Source organism: Adiantum capillus-veneris, chromosome 20 (genome assembly GCF_014529385.1).
Source record: "Adiantum capillus-veneris isolate H3 chromosome 20, ASM1452938v2, whole genome shotgun sequence".
Lineage (NCBI taxonomy): Eukaryota > Viridiplantae > Streptophyta > Polypodiopsida > Polypodiales > Pteridaceae > Adiantum > Adiantum capillus-veneris.
The window spans coordinates 93,660,201-93,683,676 of NC_140950.1; the positions used below are offsets into that span (position 1 = coordinate 93,660,201).

The following is a 23,476-nucleotide window of genomic DNA, read 5'->3' on the forward strand; positions in this document are numbered from 1 at the left end:
GTTTCACTAACCAGTTTTGTAAGAACTATGCACAATATTTTTTTGGTCGCTTCTGCTTGACCATTGGCTTGTGGATGTTAGGGTGCATATTTGCGATGAATTACCATAAACTCATTTAAGAGATGTTGGATAACTTCATTTACAAAGTGTGTCCCTCTATCACTCACCAGCTCGATTGGAAGGCCATAACGTGTAAACACATATTCATATAAGAATTGTGCCGTGGTTCTAGCGTCTCCTTTCGTTGTGGCTTTTGCTTCCACCCATTTGGTCATGTAATCCGTGGCCACTATGATATATTGTGCTTGTGAACGATACGCTGGTGGAGTAATAGGACCAACAAAGTCCAATCCCCATATAGCGAATGCTCGAGCACTCATCATTGGTCTTAAAGGCATTTCATCTCTTTTAACTGGTACCTTAGTGCGTTGACATTCATCACACCTTTTCATGAATTCTGTTGCATCTTGAATCATGGTCGGCCACCATATTCCTGCAACGATAATTATTTTTACGGTTCTCTCCGCCGCTGAAAAATGACCTCTTGCTATGCCCGCATGAGCTTGTTCCAATAATGGAAAGTAGTCATTTTCATGAGGAACTAACCTCAGCTGGTCATCAGTTCCTCTTTTATACAATTGGTCACTAATGAGGGTATACCTATTCACTTCGATTTGTAAAGCCTTTTGTTTGGCTTTAGACCAATCTCCTAGCAACTCCTTATTAGTCAAATATTCCACAATAGCATGACTCCATGCGGGTGCTACTGTCACTTGGTATAATGTGGCATAATCCACAGTGGTATTGGATGTGAAAAAGTTTCATTTCTTGATGTAGTTAGCTACATCGCCTGCCATTCCTGGCCAATACACTCCAAGTCTTCTTAATTGTTCATAGGTCATTTGATTTCCTCGATGGAATCCCCCTGTTTGTGTATGGGCCTCCTCTAGATACGCGTCGTACTCTTCTGGGCCTATACACAACCTTAGAATCCCATCTTTTCCATGATGGTACATTCTTCCCGCAAGCATTGTGTAATTTCCTACTTGTCTAATGTCTTCCACCGTGTGTTTGTCATCAAGATTCATCCCAGATGTCAGCAACGGAATAATTTTCTCTGACCATTTCAGTACCATCTCTATATTAAACATGTATGCGTCTGGGAGATCATCATCTACCCTAGTAGCTTTTTCGCCATGTAGTAATCGACAAAGGTGGTCTGCTCTTTGATGAGTCTTTCCTTTCTTAACTACTACCGTAAAATCAAATTCCAGCAACACAATGAACCATCTTACAATTCGTCCCGTGTTACAAGGTTTGTTTACTAAGTACAAGAGTGCCTGATGATCCACAAAAAATGTGAATTTGTCTTGCAAGTAAGTAATGCCGAAATTTTTTTACCGCATATATCATACCCAATCCTTCTCTTTCAGTGGTGGGATAATTCTTTTCTGCACTGTTGAGTTGTCTACCAGCATAACTGATCGGAAAATTTGTATTACCCTCCCCTGGTTGTGCTAATATACAGCCTATTGCAAATGCTGAATCATCTACATGTACATGGAAGATCTTTGACCAATCTGGTGCTTTTAGAATTGGTGTAGATACCAGTGCATCTTTTAGTTTCTGGAATGACTCCTCACATTCATTGGTCCATATGAAGATCGTGATTAGACTATACAAGGGTTTTGCTATTATAGCGTACATGTAGATAAAACGTCGATAGTATCCACAATGCCCCATAAATGATTGTACTTCTCGTACAGTGTTTGGCCTTGGCAATTCTATGATCACCTTTACCTTGTCTTCATCAGTGGTAATTCCATTAGCCGATACTATGTTGCCTAAGATTTTACCTTGTCGTACCATGAATACACATTTTTCTGGGTTGAGGCAAATCCTATACGTTCTGCATTTTTCGAATACCTTTTTAAGATGATCTATATGGTCTTCTCTCAATAGAGAATAGACACATAAGTCATCCATGTAAATATCCAAGAATATTCGCAAGTATTCTTTAAAAGCATGTGTCATTAATCTCTGAAATGTGGCTGGAGCATTGGTCGAGCCAAATGGAATTACCCTAAACGCATATATATGCCCCATTCTGTTGCAAACGCTGTTTTGTATTGATCTTCTAGTTTGACTCCCAATTGGTTATAACCAGAGAATCCGTCCAAAAAGCTATAGGCTTGCTTGCCTACTCGTTCCAGGATGTGTTCAGTGATAGGAAGAGGATAGTTGTCCCTTATTGTTGCTGCATTTACCTTCTTGAGATTCACACACACTCGTAATTTCCCATTTTTCTTAGGTACCACCACTATCGGTGACACCCAGTCCGTGTGCTCTATCTCATAAATAAATTCAGCCTCCATAAGTTTGTCTATCTCTTCCTTTATCCTTTTGGCGAATGTCTCATTGTACGTGTATGGACGTTGTTTGCTTGGCTTTACATCAGACTTCAGAGGGATTAAATGTTCAAAAATGTTAGGATCCACCCCCTTCAGATCTTTGTACGACCAGGCAAATACATCACGAAATTCCTTAAGTGTTTTGATCAGTAATTCCTCTTCTTCCCGGATTAGATCTGTGGCAATGTAAGGAGGTCGAGGACTTTCTCCCGGCTTTGCTAAGTCTATTTTCTTGGCGTTCTCTGGCCCATCGTAGGACTCGTTTGATTTAGGCTCTCTCATTGGTTGCTGAACCACCAATTTTCTTTCCTGAATGGTGTACTTACAATAGTGAGGAGGTACATCTATCTTTTTACTCCCATCACTAACGTTCGTTCCATCGCTACTTTCCATTTCAGTTGTCCATACATTTTTCAATTTTTGTTTCAAATCATTGTATCTCTTTTTCCGTTCAACTTTCGTTATAATTGGATCACCAGAGACATCCAATTTTTCTGTTGCAACTCTTTTTTTTGCTTTGATGGTTTTCTTAGGTTTCAACAGTCTGGACTTAAATCCTGAGTCTTCAGCAACCTTAAGAAATCTTCCTGACACTTTGTCCTTAGGACAATCAACATCATGAATGTTCATAAGGAAATGTGTCTTACCCCTGAACTTCGGCATAGGTCTTAGCCTAGTTGGTAGACTGTTATGGTGTCTCCTACTCTTGTATCTTTTTTGGCGTCTCTCACTTTGGTTTGGGAAATTGTAGAAGACGTCATTGTTTTGATCTTGATGGTCGTCTTCCTCCGTATTTTCCAACTTCTCGTCATCCGCATTATCTTTGTTTTCACATTGATCAGAAGAATCATAAAATTCTTCTCCCTCTTACTCGATTTCTTTAGTGGGGATGTCCACATAGCCCACTATCTTCATCTCAAGTTTTTTTTCCGTTCTATTGATCCTCGTATTCTCAGTATCTCCATCGTTCTCGTCTTCCTCCACAATTTTGCTCAACATGTAGTATGGTATGATATCGTAACCATTATCGTCACAAAATTTGGTGGGAGTGACTTCATTGACGCATATATCCAATGTAGCCAAAATTTGAGACCATTCTAGGGGTTCGAGCTTCTCTTCAGGAAAAGTTTCTCATATATAGGCTTCGTCTTCCAAGACCCTCTCTAGTTTCCTTTCATTGTGGTCAAATTCACTACATTGATATGCTCCGCACATCCATATCTCCTTTTTCTTACAGAGCCACGTTGGGACTTCTGATCCGCTAATGGTGGCTGAGTCAAATTCTTCCACATGTGTTCTCGTGACATCATGGTAGCTATGATTTTTTATGTTTACACGTGTAGTGGTTTCAGCATGTCTTAGATACAAATAATCATACCCCCAGTCCTGCACCATCTTGAGTTGCCTCATGAACGGCCTACCAAGGATAATTTCATAATTGTTCTTCTTGCCAAAATTTACTATGGAAAATGTATGTTCGTACTCTATGCCACATGAAGATACCACAATTGCCTCAAGCAATCCTATAGGCCTTTCTATGTGCCCATCCTCCAGTTGCAATTTCATTCTAGTTGTTCGTATTGCTGGTTTTTCCCATTTTTCCCATAGCATTTTGGTCGCAATGGCAATGCCAGCTCCGCTATCAAGTATGGCCTTAGTCTCTATGCCGTTATACTCAACTAGTAGAGTAGTGTTGCCGTCTTCACCCTCACAATACTCTCCGACCTTGTTGAGTGGCACTGGTCTAGTGTTGACTTTCTTCGGTTCTGTGTCATTAAGCTCAGTTTCGAAGAACTTAAGAGGCGTCCTTATACCAAATTTTTCAAGACATTTGCCCACTTTTTTCCACATTATTGGCCTAATTTTTAACAATTCTGCCATGTGATTGTACACTTGACCGGAGTGGTCAACAAGTCTGTCAAGATTTTAGTGTCCAATTGATTTGACCCTCCTATTCTTTGAGAAGGTACTCTTCAAATTTCTGACCTTGCCTCGTAGTCTCTCATGTATGGCGGCAAAGTTCTGAGTGATGCCGGTCTGCTATCTCCGGATGCAGCTGAACCATTATCTCCTTGAAATGATTTAGCATCTAAATCCCATGGAGGCTTATTCAAGTTCAACTTCGAGAAAGGCACTGACTCGACTGTTTTTGTCTCATATTTTTCTTGAGATTTTCTCACCGTTTCCCATAGCTCTTCAGGCCAATTTTCTTCCACAATAGGTGTATATGGTGGAAAATCTTTCAGTGATTCATCAGTGCTATTAGGCACGATTCTTGCATCCTCTACATCAAGCAAGGATTTAACGTTTTCTATCTTGAGCTTTTCTTGAGCTTTTCTCACCGTTTCCCATAGCTCTTCAAGCCATCAATCCAAATCCCTAATACTAAGTGCAGAAATCCACATCTTGTTCAACTCTTAAGACTTTCTTAAAAATTAAAACATGAAAAGCGATAAAATTAAAGGAAAAAGGCTAAGGGAAAGAATTCCTTTGAGACAAAACTACACTAAACAAGGGAACAACTCAAGTGAGAGCAAGATAACAAAGGAAAAGTTAAGGAAGCGGACGTGTCAAAAATCTTATTGGGTGGTTTAGTCTTAGTAGAAAAAGCGAATGAGCACTTAGATGCCATGATGGAAGCGTATGAGGCAAGATTGAAAGGCACCAGAAATTAGAACAAATATGGCTGATATATCCACATTTTGAAGTGGAAACAAAATGTCTGGAAATGTGCAGATGGATCATAGAGACAGCCCAAGCTCTTATGCAGCCAAAAATATTGAGCATTCTTTGAACAAGTAGTACCTATACCTCAAAAGGAGGATGGAAGCGCACACAGTGAAAACAAAATGGGCAAACCAACTAAACTAGGGAACAAAACACCATTGGATACAAGGGTGGTTACAAACACAATGAAGGAGGCCAAGTCTCAAGAGATGCAACCAATTCCTAAAGTGGACGAGCCATGGCCACAATCCTTGTGGGAGACAATCAAAACCAAAAAGATGGTAGTGTCACTTTGCAATCAATAATACCAATCCCAAAAATCAACATAGACCATAAGATTTATCCAAGGGATATACTATCATTATATGGAGATGCAAGGATGTAAGTATCCGTAGAGAGTAAACTCGGGACATTAAGGACTCTACCTTCTTTTGTAGGGGAACACAAGACAAAATCAGAGGTGAAGGTTGTTCCATCTCAATTGAGTCTAGTTCCAAAGATGGTGGACACAAAAAGCCTCCACAAATTGATATAATCTCCTATCAGATGTGTCACTACCCTTGTAGAACTTTTGAAGATTAGACCACATTTATGGAGTCAAATAAGCAAAAACTTGGAAAAAGTGGAATTGAAAATCTCTCCACAAGATGTTCTTATAGGTGAAAATGTGGATAAAACTCAACCTAAGAAACCAAAAGCAAAACCTTACCTAGTGGGAAACAAGGTGGATGATTATTGTGAAGGGGAAGAAGGAAACACCGCCCTACCACTACAGTACAAAGGAGTGAATACGATACCCATACCTGACAGTGGGGTTGGGGTGGCCATTACTACGAGGGAAATTTGGGAAAAATGGGGAAGACCAGCTCTCAGGAAGACATGTATGAAATTGCAACTAGCAAAAAAATTTGTAAAGAGACCTTTGGGTATGCTTGAATAGGTAATTGTGTCCAATTGTGGAATTGCATATGAGCATGCTTTTAGTAGACTGTGGCAAAAGCAGCAACAATGGGGTTCTTTTGGGGAAACCATTCATGTCCCAACTCACTATGGTTCAAGATTGGGGCTATGAACACATCTACTCGGGACAAAAGAGCATAACAACGAGGGTCATCACATAGGACCATAGTTATAGAGACATTAATCAAACCTTAGTGGAAGAACTTAACATAACTATGGAATTTGAAGCACAATTACCTACCTCGTGGAAAAAACAAACAGATATTTGGATCTGCAGAGCATTTGATTGCGGAAGCCTAAAGAAGGAAGATTGTATCCTAGAGCAACCGATAGAGGATAAAAGCTACATGCAAGAACCATTTTTGGAGAATTTATTTGAACCCTTTGGATGGGAGAAAATACTGGCAACTCTAGATGTATGTGTGAATGAGCTAACATCCACAAAATTCTACAAAGAGGACGGTTTGTATCCCTTACAAATGTGAATGCTATCCTAGAACTAGAAGTGAAAACTGAGATGATGGAAACTCATGAAATGGTTGAGGAAAAAAAAATAGTGGACAAGGTTTCCATTCAAGATATTAGTGACGATGACAACAATGAGCAGTTTCATGATTCACAGAGTGACGAGTTAGGAAACAATGTTAAGGACGATCTATCGAGTAGCTCAAAAAATGAGGACAAACCAAAATCCAAACAAGGCCGTTTTCAATGACTTTCCAAATAAAAAATGAAAGAGACAACAAAGATATCAAATGAAATGAGTGACAAAACAATAAAACCGACAAGAGAAACCAATGCTTTGATTATTGAGCAAAATGCAATATCTTATGCTCGTGGGAGTAGATTGTGTCCAGTATAAAATCATAAGAAAATAACGGAAGTCATCCTCTCAACGAAAAAATTCAAAGAAGAAAAATAAAAAGAACCCCAAGGGCAAAACAAAAACATCACTAAAAATTTCCAAAATTGAACGAAAAGGCGATTATCAAATGTTGAAATAGACTCTGAAGGAAGTTTGGACAATGGGATGGAAAGTAAAGAGGATTCTAGTATGGAAAAGTTTGATGCACCCTCTCACTATAAAAAGTACACCATCCAAGATAGACAAATTGTGATTCAGCAGCCAATAAGGGAACTAAAGGAACCAAGTATCTTGCATGATGGACCTAAGAATGCCAAGAGTATTGACCTAGCTAAACTGGGGGAAGAACCGCGATCGTCTTACATAGCCACCAACCTCCTTGCTTTGTAGATTCGACGTTTGCTTTTAGGACTCGATTCCAAATTTTTTGGTTGTATTTAATAAATTTTTACCTTTTTTGGTTAAAAAAGAAAAAAAATTATTGAAAATTATTATTACTCGGCCAAAAGCTTAACCAAATTATTCCTTCTAGTCATTCGTACATACTCTCACTCTAAGCATTTTGTCCATCAAAATTTGTCGTTATGGCTCATTATTATGCCTGATAAGTATTAAATCCTAATAAAAATGCAAAAAGTTAAGCAAAATAACACACTTGATCTTGTAATAAACCGCTCAGCTACTCTTACCCTCCCCTTTCCATTTTGAGTTGTCTCGGACGAAGGTTTGTGGAATGTGCATGTGGCAAACAACGTGTCTATGCAAGGCCATGTAATGTGACCCTATTATGCTTATGGAATAGATGCAACGGGTAACAATATGTTGTGCAAGGTGCGGGTACCAAACTGATTGTTTAGTGGTGCTAGTTGGCAAAGTTCCATCTAGACTGTGTTTTTTGAACAAAAGATTTTAAAGATGGTACACGTGCTCCTTGATGGTTTTTTTAGTGAGAGTATTCTTGGAGGATTGTTGATTTGTTTTGTCATAGCTTTGGGTACCCACTTTTGTGTTGGTTATGGAGACAGTGAAGGCTGTTTTCATGTTGGTTGTTTTGGTCTCCATTTCCAGGTTGTTGTTTTGGTGGTTGGCGTCTATTTTGATTTATATTTGGGTAGCCGTTTATGTCTAGGTAGATTTAATTGATAGTTAAACCACTGTGTGGATTTCTTTCGCCTCACTGATTTGAGTGGTTTTTTCTCGTCTTAAGCTGAGATGGTTTGAAGGGGTTGCTTTGGTTTGGTTGCCAGTATGGATTTCTTAACCCAAACTTGTTTGACTTGTCTTCCATGGATTTTTGTAGATGGTTTGGGATTGATTGTAAGTTGTGGTTCCTACTGGTCTGGTTGAACACTCCAAAAATGATTTGTTTGTGCCAAGGGTTCCCAGGTAGTGCTACAAGTTGTGAATTAGTGCAATTGGGGAGTCAACACTCAACCCTCATGTGTATTGAAGATCCCGAAGCAAGGAGTCTGGCCTCTAGAGTTCCCGAAGGCGCAGCTGATGAGTGATACCCCAACCACATGATGTAATTTGTACAGTGGAACTCCATTTATAGATGGAGTGATACATGCAAGCAGTAGAAGCGGCAAATGCTAGTGCATTTACATATGTGGCTAGGTGCTGGTGCAAGTTTGGAAGGATTTGGCACATGTCAAAATTTAGGCCAACTTACGACATACCAAAATTGGAAAATAAAAAACAATTAACGAGTAGACATCCAAATGATGAGCCATCTAAGCTACAAGTGGTATGCCTTGGGAAATGTTAGCAAATAAGGTAAGTATACACTTGGCTCTTGGAGTAAGTCAGACACATATAGGCAAAATTTGGCAAATTAGACCTCATGTGCACTCAGTCTCAGAGAGAGAGAGAGAGAGAGAGAGAGAGAGAGAGAGAGAGAGAGAGAGAGAGAGAGAGAGAGAGAGAGAGAGAGAGAGAGAGAGAGAGAGAGAGAGAGAGAGAGAGAGAGAGAGAGAGCTTATTGACCAAGAGATTCCTACTAGATTTCTACATGCTACAACCACCCAGGACACCCGTACCCCACTAGATGTCATAGGTATGCTCCTTATCAATGCAAGAACTGTTGTATATGATCAAATGTGCACAAACACAATCACAAAAATTGTATGAATCACATAAAAAGTGAAAAATTCCTAAATTGTTAGAGGTCATTTGGGACATCAATTGGAGTCAAAATCCAATTATTTCCTCACCTAAAGAATCCTCTCACTGGACAAATCAGGGCCATGTGATCAAATTTGCAAAGGGTGGTAGAACATGGATAGTAATCCATGTCACCCAACCTCCAGTCCCAAAAGTTTTTGGTGCAAAATACTGCTCATGAAAGCACCTACAAACTACTATAATCACAGTAGAGAAATGTTGTTCAACATGGATCGCAATCCATGTCCCCCACCATGCCAAAGTAAGGGAAAAGTACACACACAGTTTGGCATAGCCTTGGGAAATGTGCCATGCAAATTTTGGGCAAGATGGACCTTAGATGAACCAAAAACCAAGGGAAATTGAAAATTTAGTCTCCAAATGGTCATTTTGACCTGTGGTGTGAAAAAGTGATCCAAATTCAAAAATTGTAGACCAATAGCTTATGGAACGTTTCCAAAGCCATTCCATGAAGTTTGGTCCAAATTGGTCGTCAACAAACATGGATCACGATCCATGTACCCTAAAAGTAGATTCGTTAGAAATTAGGTGAAAATTGATGAAACAAGTCAATCATGGGATTGTATGTCAAAATTTTAATGTTTGGATGCATGAAGTGGATATTGTGTCAAAGCTCACCAATTTTAGAGTGCAGGTGCCAAAGTTTGTAAATTTGGAAAAGTTATGGTATTGAAAGAGATTTTAAGCTCAGTGTACCAAACTTAATGAAAAAGATGCTTGCAAAATGGTCCAGACTTGTCAGGAGGCTTGGGAGGTCCAAACAAACCCCAATAGCGATGAAAATGGATAGAGAGATAGGATTGGTACTGTACTTCAACTCTCAATCACCACATCTGCAAAATCTCAAATAGATCAGCCACAAGGAGAGACCAAAGATGAGTCAAAAACCAAATATGGCAAAGTTGAACCAAGTTTGGGCCATAAACTAGAAAATTTGGTAAACTTAGGAAATGCTTGTTCAAATCTGAAAAGAGTTCACCATTGTATTACGATAGGATATAGGAACGTGTGTACCAACCCCAAAAGACTGCCAAACATGGATTGTGATCCATATACCTTTTTCACTTTTCCAAACCAAAACCTTGCTATCAGGTCCTAATTTCCAAGTGAAGCCTACCCTAAAGTATCAAGCCATTTGGGTTTCAAAACCCTGGCCAAAATGCCAAATTTCTCTTTCTGCAAAATTTTTCCAAGAATTGGCATAAATCTCTAACTAGTTATCCAAATTCAACAAGTTTTGGACCATAGCATCCCAATATCATCCTTAATCAAATGGTATTGTCAAAAGTCAAAAATGTGTTCCAACACGGACCGCGATTCATGTACATCTAACTCAAATCTGACACGTGACCACATGACCTAGTGCTTATAGTTGTCCTAGATGCACTCGTGAAGTTTGGTCAAATTTAACCTTTTTGTTACTAAGTTATGCTCATTTTTTATTTTATGGTCAAGTTTGTGTTTTTTACAACTTTTCGACAAAATTTTGACAAATTTAGAGAGCTAATCAGATGATTTTGTGATACTAGAATGCCTCAAAGAAGAGCTCAATAAGAGTGGAAAGCATCTCCCTACGAAGTCATTGACATCTCGTCGAATGAGAAGGCACACATCTCAGAGAAGGAAGTAGCAAAGATCCTAGAAAATGTGTTCAGCGACAAGTTTCAAGTGGCTGATGGAACCAAATTAAAGATAAAAATCTTCCCTAGAGAATTGTGAATCTTGCACTTGAGAGAATTCATCGAGGGATCCAGATGTCTACAATTGGATACGTTTTTTCAACTTCCTCCATGGGGAACGGACTTCAAGAGAGCACACAAGCTAATGAGCTCAATTTAGTACAATGGGGAAGCAACCTTGACAGACAAAGATGGCAAAACAATCAAGTTTAAAATTACAGATGACCTCATCAACCAAGCCCTCCACCTACCAGCAGGAAAACATAACCTACTCTACAAAACGAAGGCCATAAACAACAACAAAACTTTTATCAAGCGATAGAGGCACAAATTCACCTACAAAGATTTGATCTACAAAAGAGTTGCCCCTGAGATTGATATCATAGCATCTAAAGATTTTAAAACCACCCCTCTACATAGAGCCAAACTTGCACATAGCGGTGGTGATCGCTATGGGGCTTGGTAGAGCAAAGAGTGATCAAGTGTGCTCTAGGCAATTACATTTGAGAAAACCTAGTCGAAGCAAATTTGAAGGGTAGTGATTGCAACAAGATGTACATGAACATTATTGGCCCAGCTCTAACCAAGATTTTCTATCAAGAACTTAGAATGATAGATTAGCTACCACCTGCAAAATTCCAAGAACTGAATCTAATTAGTTGGAGGATCTTCTTCAACACTGACCAAAAGGTGAACAAAGGGACATAGCTCCAAAGCTAAGATCACTTATAGTGAAGCAACAAAGTCTGATATAGAGCTCAATGGAGAGATAAAGCCACAAAATAGGGACACTCCCTTAGAATTCTAGTCTATAGTAGAAGAGGAAGAAGAAGATGCTATTACCATCCCTATGGTTAGAAACAAGAGTAAGCCAGCCAAGAAAATACTAAAGGCATAGACCTAAAGGTCTATGGAAGAGGCTCAGAGGCTGCGAGAGGTTAAAGAAGATGGTTGAAGAAAAGAACAAAGTTGATGAAGCGGGCTCGGATGCCGATGATGATGATGATTTAGAGATTGATAAGAAGTTGGCTCGAAAAACAAAAAGAAGAGCAAATGGAAAAGATCTGGCAATATAGAAGGAGGAAAGCAGCCAAACTAGTAGAGCTTGTCAATACATTTCATCAGCACATCCTTAAAGCGATCAAAAGGAAAGCCAAACATTGATTATAGGAGAAATCAAAGAAACCAAGAGTGGAAGATTTAGAGTCTCTAATGGACTCTCCCAAAGTTCATGACACCACTCAAGAGGAACCGCCAAGGGAGAAAGATGTTGCTGACAAGAAAGAAGATGCTTATATTGAGATTGAGCAATGGGTCTCACCAAGCCGGAAACACCACCTCCTATCAACAATGAAGACAAAGCAAAAACAGAAAAGAAAGTAGAAGATCAGGAGAAGTATTAGATTGACCAAAATGATTATGTGTGAGAGGCTCAACAAAGAATAGAAAGAGAGCGAGACCATGCACATGATTAATAGCAAAGCAAAGAGTTGACCTTGGGACCTCACAACAATAGACTCCTCAAGAAGGAGGCCCACTGTCACCACACTCCATAGCTATAATTGAAGATGCCAAAAAATTGATCTGGGATTTTGACCTAGAAGATCATCTGGAAGCAATCAAGCTACAATTCAAATGCCAGCAGGTAGTGTCTTAGCGCAAGGAGTTAGATGCTCAAGATGCCAAGAAGGACGCAAATGCAAAAAAAGTAGATAATGCTACGTAAACAAAAGAACGTGCAAGAAGTATTGGAACAAGCAAAAATGGAAGCAAAAAGTTACTTAAGTGATATACAAGACCACATTGCAGTAAATAATGAGATGTATGTGGATCAGCAAAGACTAGAAGAATAGCTAGAAAGAGAGCAACAAACAAATACAAAGTTGGGTGATTCTTATAGTGCAGTCAAGCACACACCTTCTCAACTATTGGCAATTGATGATACATTCACTATAGCTACTACTTCACAAGCACCAACCGATGTACTAGAGAACCATAAAGTAGTGAAAGCTGAGCTCACCCAAGAAAGATATGCCCAACAAGTGATGACAAAGGCCACATGGCCTTTCAAGCCCAGAAAGACCAAGAGATCCAAGCACTCAAGGAACAACTGGCAAAGGCACAAGCAGAGCTAGCCACCCAAGCCAAAAGACATGCACATTGAGAGCTTCAAGATAAAGAGCTGGCAATCAATGCCTTAAAAGCAAAGATAGTGGTACCAATTCAACAAGCACCAGCACCAGTGGTAGAAAAAGCAAAGATAGACCTACCCCCAGTGGATCTAACAAGTATGTCTTTTGAGTGACTTTGAATACATGGAGGAGATTACAAATGCAAGAGAGGAGACGAAGAAGTGGATTGCAAAGATTCTAGACCCTACACACAAGGAGTTTATGCTCTATGAACTCAAGGTCTTGGAATTTTCCACCCTCCTAGTGATCAAGTCACATGATGTGGTCAAGAAATTTGGCCATGAGATGATTGCATTTCCACTTATGAAACAAGAGACATTGCCAAAGTTATGTCAACCCTTGAGCCCAATCAAAAAGGCATTTATGAGGATGTACCTATCTCTGTGGATTAGATACTCACCATTTTAGAAAATCAACCATTATGGCACAAGAAGTGGTTTGAGAGAGACCACAGTATGAAACTGTTATAAATAAGGAATATGTACATTTATTACTCAAGTGCTCATTACGATCTATGGTTATTTGTGTCAGCCGGCCAATGTGTATTCATTTTGAGCATTAAAGAATCTATAAATAAAATACGTCCAAGAGGGAAATGCTCACTTTGGTACGGGGGGAGATTGCACCCAATGCTCGTGTCTTTCTTCTGTCCTTTCCTCTCTTGTCTCTTGTCGTGTTGGTGTGGAACTCCACTCTAGGAGGTGCATTTTCACGCACTCTCTTGCTTTGTCTTGCACTCTATCTCCCTTTGTTTATGTTTAGGTCGGTTATGGATTTGTGTGAGTCGTCAGGTATGCACATTTATTTGGTTATGCTGCTTGCAGTGTGCTATTTTTGATATTTTGCAGGGCCATCGCACATCCATTTGTAGCAGTGGTATCAAATCACTGGACTATGCTCCTTGAAGTGAAAAATTTCCTTACAATGAAGAAATTCTACAGCATCAATACGTTTGGTTTGCAATCATGGAGATCTTTGCAAAACAGCTAAGTTGTTTTATTGTAGTACGTTTTTCCTTTCCGTTCTTTAATCTTTATTCTTAAAAAAAGTTGTAGAGTCATTGTATGTCTTGTATGATGAAGTAGAGAGGAGGACATGTAGAGTCATTGTATGTCTTGTATGATGAAGTAGAGAGGAAAACATGTATCCAACATGTATATTATAGTCTCCTCGTGCCATACAATAGGATAGATGTATAGAAAGATCACTAGAATTATATGCACTTTAATATAGGGAGGGAATCTATCATCTCATGAGAAGTAAAAATTTAAGAAAGAGACGGTCATATACCGAGGATCAAGGTATGGCAGCTAAGAGAAAATTGTACTCCGCTCCCAAGCGACAAATGGCCACCGTGGGACACTATGCCAAGGAAAAATTTTCTTTTGAACTTTTTCATCAACAATGGCCTAATGACTTGATGACCATTACGAGCAGAGCTCAGCCCAAGATGAGTGCAAATTTCAAACCACAGGAGCAATGGTGTTGCGTAAAAGCAAGCTATAGCAATAGATGGTCACCATAACAACCAACATAGGGATGCACTCATGCAGTAACACAACAACGGTAGTGGTCAATTGAAAGAACCATCATGTGGGTGGTGGCCATGCTACTATCATGAATGTACTTTGCTCATATCTCCTTGTTATTGTCTAATGTATACTATTGCTCTCCAACTGCAGCACCCACCATCTGCTTGGCATGCAAAAGGCACTAACGAGCACTGATTGGATGTTTCATTGGTGCCAGAAAAATTTGCATCAAGCTATCGATGACCATGCAAGTTTAGGAGCGCATGCCGTCGACTTGTGTGGATAGCAATCTCCCAACTCTCACCCCCTACCTTCCACCACCTATAGCGTGCCTATACGCTACTCACCTTGATTTTGATGACTACCAGCCAGTTATTGTGCCCCACCCATCTTCCATATAGAGTCTCCCTCTCTCAATCTCTCCACAGTATTCCTACCCCCTTCTAACTACACATACATGCACTGTAACTCGCTGCTAAAAGTCACTCGCATGTTGATCCCCGACCACACGACCAAAAAACCTAATGATGCAACCCTTGTAAAATTTCTTCAAGTGATCTAATGCATAATGCTAAAAAATAAGAAAATAGGTGAGGCTTTTTGACCTTATTTGTGAGGCTTCTTGACTTCAAGTCACAGGAGATCGACCTAACATAAAGTGCTTCCACTTCAGCTTCATCATAAATAGACAAATAAAATTTGCATGCCGCCACGTATGCGTGGTATATTGGGTTCAAATTTGGCTGTGTAAGAAGTTTCTTATATATGTCACAAGCTTTGACATGCTCTCCATGGTGAAAATGGCAATATGCAAGCCACTAGCATTTCCACATCACATACATTCTCCTAAAATAAGAGATTATCGGTTACTATTTTTGTTAGATGAGACTGAATTTTTAAACAGAGAGACATTTGCCATTTGAAATGTACTTTGGAACACCCTCAATATAAGATTATTATCTTGCAATTTTTATCTTTCTCTGTGCAAGCTGAAGCTACACCATGCTTATTCATAATATTGTATAGAGCTCTATGGCAATTCAGAAAGTAGATATGCTCTATAACACTAACAAGCCGAGTTTCTAAAAATATAAGCTCAAAAGCTACAACATGCAGCCTTCAAGAGCTTGGTCACACCATGCAGAGAGTGGCCAACCAGATATCTCTCTCCCTCTCTCGTTTCTTTGTCACTCCCGCCAAACAATCAATCTCTCTCTCTGCTACTCAGCAGAGTCCCAACTAAAATCAATGTCTCTGATGCTTCTATGAGCTTTTGGATGATCAAGTATAAGCCTTAAACTTGACCACTCCAAGAGCAAGCCATTACAAGATTGTTGGCGATGGTGGAAGGATGATTGGCTATCTTGCATTCAGCACAAGGCGGCTCGTCTTGGACTACCTCTTTCAAATCATCAAACTTATTGCTACGTTAGGACAACAATGGTTTCTTGACCCAATCCAAAGGAGATAGTCAAAGGGGCTGGTGATTATGGGCCTTTGGAGCTCTACCTGTAGCTCAGCTCCACTAGGACCTAGGTGAGGTGATGTGGTGAGATCCCCTTTGCCTATCCCAACCACCCTCGTATTCCTTTATTCTAGTATACAACTCACCTTGGCAAACATGTGTGATGGCCAAGTGATTGGCCATTCCAGCGGAATCACAACATGATACCAACAAAGGCTTACGGAGGAGTTCCTAGCAGACGTTTGGACTCAACTTTGGGCTCGTCACCAAGGATTACTGCATTTAAATGGCAAGCTTCAAATTTTTTATTACGTTAAGACATGCATACGGAGCCTTCACCCTAAGTATCAACTCTCAAGAGAAGCAAAGGAGCATTAATAAAAAGAATCACAAACAACTCAAATACTTGTAATTGGTTGTAGACTAGGAAAAACAGAGAGCATGACACAATTCATAGTGCCTCTGTGTGTGTTATTCTACCAAAAATTGAGGAATTAGAAGGGATTTTACCCAAAAAAAAAATGAGACTCCTTGAAAATATCTCATGACTTTCAAGAACTAGCCAACGTTAGATGTGCAGAGTCACAGTTCTAACGACTTAAAGATCATCGATTGTATCAGACTGCTTTTCTATTTGGATAAGTTCTATTAGTGAACTTTGACATAGTATGGATCGACGATCTCATCTAAAGAGACATTAGCTGGGACATGGACCTTTGATGATATTTTTGACACCATGGATGTGGAAATACACTCGTTTCATTGTAGTGCATTGTGCATAAATCAAGTAACAAATCACGAGAGGACGTATGTGCTTGGTAGCAATGTTGTCAATGATCCAGTCACCCTCCAAGACCAAAGTAATATGAGCATGGGAACCATCCCTTCTAGATCCACAACACTTTGATCTTGAGAATCCTGCACAATGGGCACTGTCACTAAAGAAGAATCTTAGGGTATCATCTCCAATAGACAAAGCCTAACAATTTTGTTGTTGCCAAATCTTCTCCTATGAAAGTAGGACATTTTCTCCCGTGGACCCTTCTCCCATTATTATAGCACTGTCTATGTGACTTTCTTGGTCAACATTTGTTTTGAAGTGCTTGACCTTGCCTATTGTCCAATGTTCTATTTCCTTTATTGATTCCTCTGTTAAGCGTATCAACCAAAGAGGTAGTTGAAGATGTATGTCTAACTACAATGCCTATATCTTGTTGATATGCTCCATCATGGAGTTTTCTTAACTGGATTCACTGTAGCCACCAACCAACCAACCATCTTACACCTTAATAATGGTCAAATCATCATAGACATACAATCAAGATGACCATCCCAAATATCTAAAGATGCAACCAATACATTTCCGCTCCACCCTTCCTGCCACCAATTAGATCCTCAAAAATGCATACGGAAAGTAACAAACCATATTGAATGCAACATTGGCAATAAGTCTCCTCTCTTTAAATTCTACGTGAGCACATCAAAGACGTTCCAACAAAATTGAACGTAACCACGATCAAAGCTCTCCTGATGCACCAAACACGTTACAACACAAACTCCAAGACATGTTCAAAAGTGGAACTCTCATGCTATGTCTGAGAACCACCAACTGGACGACCAGATCACAAATGAGAAAAATTCAAGGGAACTCCTTACGGACAGACTCAATGCAAACCTCCACTGGTCATCTGTTGATGGTCATAGCATAGCGCACAACCCACCAACATAATCTCAATCCGGTGGATCGGAACCCGGCTAGTGCACGGAGGCATGGATGCACCTAATGTGATGGAATGAGGACTCTAGGAAGAGGGGTAAAGCAAGAGAGGAGAAGAGGGAAAGCCGATGAAGCAAGATCTATGCACACGCTCTCAATCTACACTCTAACTCTCTAATCATGCAGACAATGGTGTATCCCTTTGCTCTAATCTCAAGCACACACACTCTAATTACACATTAAGCATACACAAAGAAGCCTAATGAGAGAAATGTATGCAGTCCACGTACACACACACACACTCTAATCTAGCACACATGTGAAGTAAGAAGGCTCAAACAAGAGGGAAAACTTGAGAGAGAAGAGAAGATTAACACTAATCATACACCATTAACACACATAAGCTTGAAAGACAAGAGAAAGTAGAGAGAACTTAGCTTCCATTAATCCCAATGACTACTACATATGATGTGGAAGATCCAAGCTCCATAGCCACTCCTCTTCTTCTTCTCCACACTCCCTCACACTCTCTTCTCTAAGAATGCCCTTTCACATCTTGTGAATTGACTTATATACAAGGGATTTTAAAAATGGGCGGCCAGCCAAAAATTGTATAACATGCTACAGGTATCTAGGATCATCTAATCATCAATGTACAACTTGGAACCCAATGTGGAGCCCGTAAATACAAAAAATATATGCATACACATATGTGTACACACCAATGGAAGCATAATGCATGTCGTTGACGCTCGCCCGTCACAACACTCTCCCCTTCCGAAGCTTTGTCGTCCCTGACAAAGCCATGTTGTGGTAGATGCTTGAGAAAGAATGTGTTTGCAAAAAGAAAAAGGTGAATGAGGTAGCAAGTTAAAATATATGGTGATAAGACATAAGGAAAAGGCAAAGCACATGTAGTAATGAACTACAAAGAATTATGAAATGTTACAGTGCCATTAAGGAAAAATAAATTGCACTTGCTGAAATTAATTAATCAAGAGTTTTGGGCTTATGAATGAGTCTATCCATTAGTTAGCTACGACTAAGGGTTAAAAAATTTACTCTAGTACTAGCTAAGTTAGTAAATTTATCCCAATGCAAGATTCCCTAATTATGTCTGTCATAGATTAGCTAACTAACTCTCACAACTCAAAACAAAAGCCTGAAATTTTTTTACTCGAAGCTCAATGGAAGTCTTTCTCATTTTATTTTTCTTGCTTTTCATTTGTTATTTTTCACATTTTGCAAAATCATTTGATGTGTGTGCTTATTTGTATACCCGTGGCTTTTTGCTTCTCAAAGAAAAGCACCCACACTGGGAACCTCTAGGGCTCTAGTACCATAGGCAATACATGTGTGTGAAGTACCAAATCAAGCCAGGATTTCTCTTCCAGCTTAAGCTTTTACACTTGTGGCACTTTTGTTTTTCTTCCATTTCCTTTGTATTTTCACTAGTTTTCTTTGTTGTTTGGGTGAGAAAGCCTCTCTATGATTAAAACACTCCTAAGGTTTCAAACACTCAAATAATTTTACCAACTAGGACTAGTAGTCAAGTAAATGAGTTAACCTAAAGTCACGGCCTCCTAACCTCAAGGCTCATCAATAAAACTAAACTCTAAGTCAATTAACTAAAGAAAGGACAAGTTTATACATCTTTAATGGCAGACAACAAAACATAATTGAATGCACTTAATTAAACCAAGAAAAAGCCACAATCAACAAATATAAATGTACAAAACCATATAGCATAGGAAGGAGTACACCTGTGCATGGGCTCGATGAAGAGGTCGATGTCATGGAAGCTCCTCCTGTCTGGAGATACATCATGTCTACATGGTCGTCCAATCTCCATGGGCAAGCTAATGTGTGTCTACGTGCTGCATCAAAAGATCAACAAAAGCAATGTACCTCCAAGAGGTATGTCAGTAGCAAGATAAAATAACAAAAGTAGCAGAATAATAAAATAAAACATCTAAGCTAGGGTCTAAAACCTGGATATCCAGAGGGAAAAAACCCAAAAGGGAAACAAGTGCCTCTGGTATATACACATAAATCTAGTGCACATATCAATGTGTACAAATCTCAAATCTCGTGCAACTAGGAGTCAAGAGAGAGCTCTCACTATGAAGCATGATCTACAATCTCTTAGCTCGATCTCTAATAGTCAAGGGCTGGCTAACACCTAGCTCCATATGTAAAGTCTGCTCAACAGCACAAGGAATGGTCATAGGGTGGGCATCAGCCTCTACTCGAATAGTCTCTGGAAGGCTCTTCGGTAGCCAAATCTGCAATGCTCGCGCTCTCATAGGGATGTCAGTCTGAGATCTCCTAGAGTGTCTACGTGTGTATCTAGCTCTAGGACGTACTATTTTCTGTGAAGGTACCGACCTCTCTAGGGGTAGTCTCATCTCTCGACATCTGGCTCGTGGAGGTCTCGCTCTAGGGTATGACTTATATGCGCTGGGTGTGCTACCGCTCGTGGCCTAGGTACCCAAACATATCTTTGTTCCTCAAAGTAATCATGTGCCTCAAGTGACCGTCTAGATGTGAGCCAACCATGTAAAATTCCGTCGTTGGTCATATGGCTCCTTAGAAATATGATCGTGTCATCACAAGGTAAAAATCTAGCATGTATCTCGTCACGGGGAACATATACCTATTGGGTTGTCCTGGAAGCTCTACATGGAGAGCTATGTGCCTGATCTATTGTGTGTTGCTCCTCAGTGGAACTACTCATCGTCGGAAAGCCTCTGCCTAGAGAAGGCTCTACACATGGCTCAGATGCCTCTGTACGTGGTCTCCAAATAAGTCTAGCAGGCTCTATCATATCCCTACATAGGGTGTCAGTAGAGGTTACTCTAGTCCGTGTATGTCCATGTATCTGTGGTGTAACCTCTATCTATGTGGTGTCAGTAATGTGGTCTCTAGGAACCTGAGCTAGAAAAGTTTGGCTCGTGGCTAGTCTCTGCTCAATCGGGTGATCTGATCGTGAATCGGCACTCGTAGATGGCACTAGGGCAACATCTATATGTGGTGGCTACTCTCTTTGTGACTCACTAGCTATGACACCGCTATGCAAGCTAAAAGAGTGGGATAGCAATGTTGTCGGCTCTGTATCTTCTCTCATAGGGGGATCTACTCTTGTAGATGGCTCTAGCTTGATAGCTATCTCTAAGGGCCTCTGTTAGGTTGGCAGATCTAAACAAGGATGCTCAAGGGCAGCTAGAATCTGTGGAGTGGTCTCATCTATAACAAAGCCATCGAAGTCACTCACTCTATGACTCTGTGAGATCTCTCGCTGTGTGCTGGAAGTCTCATGGATTCTATGTGATAGGTGGTGTAGGCTCCCTAACAATACTCTGACTGGGCTCTAGTCTCAGGGGCTCTACCTGTGGGGCAGGCTAGGTGCTAGAGCTATCTATCGTGGCACACTATCATCCTCATCTAGCATCTCCCAAGGTGGTAGAATACGACGTGAGAAAAGAAGCCTAGGAGGTGATCTCTCTAGTGGTATCTCTCGAGGACTCGGAGCTCTTGGTAGCCGTGGAGCTAGCGTGGTCGTCGTGGGTAAACATAAATCATCATGTCTAAGTAGGGTAGACCTATAGTCAAAACATATACTGCATGATCGACATCCCTATAAACTCGCTCACGTGGATCTCCTATCAAATATGCAAGAAGGCGGGCTGAAGGATCTCTGGATCCACCACGTGTCAGGCGTCTATACCTACGACCAAGCTCATCTAGATAGGTCACGGCCTGCTCAATCTCTGAAGCTCCACTAGCCTAGGATGTTTCTGTGTGTCTAGGCTGTCATCTAGGTGTGCTTGCTCAATGTCATCAAAATCAAGGGTCTCAATCAAGAGATACTGCTCTCCGAGCTCATCAATAAAAACTGCTCTATCGTCCTGTGGGGGTAGGCTCTCACAATCTACCTAGGTGTAGACATCATGCGCTGCGGGGTGGCTAGCCTCACAAAGAGGTGATCATAAGTGTCAACATAATATAAAACCCCTCGTGGAGATCGGCCTACTATATGCAAGATCTGATCGTCTATATCCCTCATGCTATCCCTAGTCTCTCTGGTCTCGGACAATGTCTGAAGGGTGGGGGTCAGTGGTGTAGGGGCACTCATATTTACAATGGGTGATCTACTCAGCCCTACCTCTGGTGCTCTCAACTAGGGTGATGTGGTCTTCATAGACTCTCTTGTATGCTCTCTAATCTATGTCATCAAAGGCTGGCATGGGTCTCTAGATGGTGCAAGGTGTCGAGGTTGAGACTCTTTAAAGTATGTGTCTCAAAGGCCCTCAGTCTCTATCTGTGGCTCATTGTGAGTGGTACGCAAAGTGCTAGCAATCGCTGTGTACATCGCTCTAGACTCATGATAGCTCGAAATTCTTGGTGGCAAATCAAGTCTAGGGGAGGAGAATCCTGGCGGTGGTTTCCTGAGTGATGTGGGTGGTGGCACTGTGTCTAAAGGAGGTGAGGCACTCCTACTCGAAGTAGGGCGTTGGGCTGGTCAAGGTTCATACGGAAATCCACAAGTCAAAAAGTAAAGCTCAGTGCCTGTGGTGCTCATGTAGCATCTGTCTTTAGGCTTGCCAACTAGTGTCACAACATCTGTGGATAGGCGTCTACTAGATGTGCGACACTCTAATCGATATATGTGCCGAGCACTATCTATATAGATCACTCGAGGACCTACCCGCTATAATGTAACCTGCACGGGATGGTCGAAGGCCTCAAGGCAATCATCTGCGTGTACTAGCTCTATCTCCTCTAGCCTAATCAAATGGTCAACCACATACATGGCGCGATAGTCATCTCTAAATGTGGTATCCCGCGTGTCGTCGGGAAGGACTCGCACCACCTGGAGGGTCTCTGTGGGGCCAAAGGAGGCGCGGCACTGGACAAAGAAATTCCATATGTGTTCGTGTAAAAGGTCCGGCCTCTGTGCTCGCCTACAAGTGTGAGCAATGTATACTCAGAGCACGAAGTGGTCATGGCCAATATATGTGCGCTCTGGCCTGTGATAGGCCTTTAAACCTCGTCAACTCGTCGAATGTAGTCAAAAATCAAAATCTGCACTATATTGGAGTTTATGCGTACAATCGGACTCAAATATGGCAAAACCTAACTCTCGAACGTATCTGCTCTAAATGTGTCTAATCGTGTGTACATGCGCGCGAGCGTCAAGTATGTGGGGCATGTGATGCGTGCGGAATGTGTGAGAAGCAAAGAAAGAAAGAAAAAAAATCGTTTTAAAAAAATAAAAAATTATATATATATATATATATATTTTGGGTGTGTGTGTGTTTGTGTGTGTGTGTGTGTGTGTAAATTCGAGTGAGAGAAAGAGAAAAAAAGAGAAAATCAAGGGAGTGTTTAATGGAGATCTTTTGTGTGGGTGAGTGAAAGAGGGCAAAGAGATAAAAGGAGAAAATTAAGGAGTGATTGAGGGAAAGAGACAAAGAGAGAAAGTCAAGGAATATTTAAGTAGGGGATCTTTTGTGTGTGTGTGTGTGTGGTGTGTGTTTAACACATCAATTGCCAACAAACTAAGACTTGTTTTAACCTCTTTTTTGTCCATTTTTGGCCCATAAATTAGCGCAATTGGTGGCTCAATTAGAAAATTTCTACACATACACTTGTTTACCACTAATCCAGTATCACAATACAATCATAAACACTCCAATTTTCCACTTGCAATTAGTTTAATTATGTGTGTATACACAAGCACA

General features: G+C 40.5%; 1 pseudogene; it reads right to left on the bottom strand.

Annotated features, from left to right (window-relative positions):
* Window positions 1-22,150: 22,150 nt before the first annotated feature.
* LOC147432912 (uncharacterized) lies at window positions 22,151-22,739 on the bottom strand (annotated as a pseudogene).
* Window positions 22,740-23,476: the final 737 nt, after the last annotated feature.